This window comes from Furipterus horrens, unplaced genomic scaffold (genome assembly GCF_987537825.1).
Source record: "Furipterus horrens unplaced genomic scaffold, mFurHor1.1.pri manual_scaffold_10, whole genome shotgun sequence".
Taxonomy (NCBI): domain Eukaryota; kingdom Metazoa; phylum Chordata; class Mammalia; order Chiroptera; family Furipteridae; genus Furipterus; species Furipterus horrens.
In genome coordinates this window covers 45,613,011-45,614,277 of record NW_028327180.1, presented here as the reverse complement: position 1 = coordinate 45,614,277, position 1,267 = coordinate 45,613,011, and the positions used below count along the sequence as shown (strand labels likewise).

Below are 1,267 nucleotides of genomic sequence, written 5' to 3'. Positions count from 1 at the left end.
TCTGCTCTTCTCCTCAAAGATTCTGTTTCACCAGCGCCAATGTGACATGGGGAGGGAAACTGTCATCTTATGCGCTCCTAGCCTTTCTGCCTGACCTAACTTGAGACTGAGAGCACAGACTCAGAAACATTTGTGATTTTTTCTGTCCTAACAGCAAATACGTAGTGTGATTTCCAAACCAACTGGGTGTCCTACAATTTTTCTTTTTCAGTTTTAAAGCAGTCACTGTTTATTAACTGACCAGATTACAAAAATAACCATGGTAGATACCTTAGTTCATCCTTCTAATAAACCTGTTGATCTGGTCTTCCCTGTTACCAGCATCTCCACCTTCTACAAAATAGGTGGCCTTTTCTTCATTCCACCTCGTGGAGAAGATAATTTGAAGAGCCACAGGAAGCTGTTTGCTTCTTTGAAGCATTTTCCAACAATATAGATCCATGAATTAGATCCCCCATGCAGATGATACCGTATTTACCAAGAGGTCGAGCAATCAATGTGTTATCTGTCAGGGCAATTTGTTTTTTGTTGATTTTGCAATAACCATGCTTGTAGATCAATTCATTTACTGACTTCAGGTTTGGGCTCCCCCATGCAATATATGGTTCCACAATCCTCAGCATGTTAATCAAAGCCTTGTTGAGCTTAACAAAGGTCATTGAAGATCTGCTGAAGGTGAAAAAGCTGCAGCACCTTTCAGACCTTTGGGCTCATGCCATTGATACATCTGATCCTGATGACAAATGCCAATTTGGGTTCTGCAGCTACATAGAAATTGCCAACTTTTCTTGTCATTCTAACCGTTCGAATATCAGTTCTATACATCTGCCTGTACTCCTTGTGATAGGGCTTAACTTTTTCAGAAATAAGCTTCCTCCTTGCCTTTCGAAGCATCTTTTGCATAAACTTCTTTCTCAGGTGCTTGATCTTCAGATTGGCGAAATTCCTTCGCTTTTTCTTAAGGGTTTCTGGCACAGCAGGAACCTCCTTCTTCTCTTCTGCACCCTCCGTGGTTATAGCTGGAAAAGAGCTGCTTGGCCTATAATTGAATCCTCCCACTAACCAGAGTTAACATCTGACTCCACAGTTTAAAGGCTCAGTCCCACAAACTGCCCACATGTCAGATGCCACTGCAAGTCAAGGCTCAAACTGTACACATTTTTCTGTAGTTGACTACAAATGTGCAGGTTCCCAGGACACACCCTCATATTTGTTAGTTTGCTAAAACTACTATGGGAACTAACAAAAGTGCTTACTTATTATTATG

The 1,267-nt window shown here is 41.3% G+C and overlaps 1 pseudogene; it reads right to left on the bottom strand.

Annotated features, from left to right (window-relative positions):
* Nucleotides 1-271: 271 nt before the first annotated feature.
* Nucleotides 272-894, bottom strand: LOC149999996 (large ribosomal subunit protein uL30 pseudogene; annotated as a pseudogene).
* Between the last annotated feature and the right edge of the window lie 373 nt (nt 895-1,267).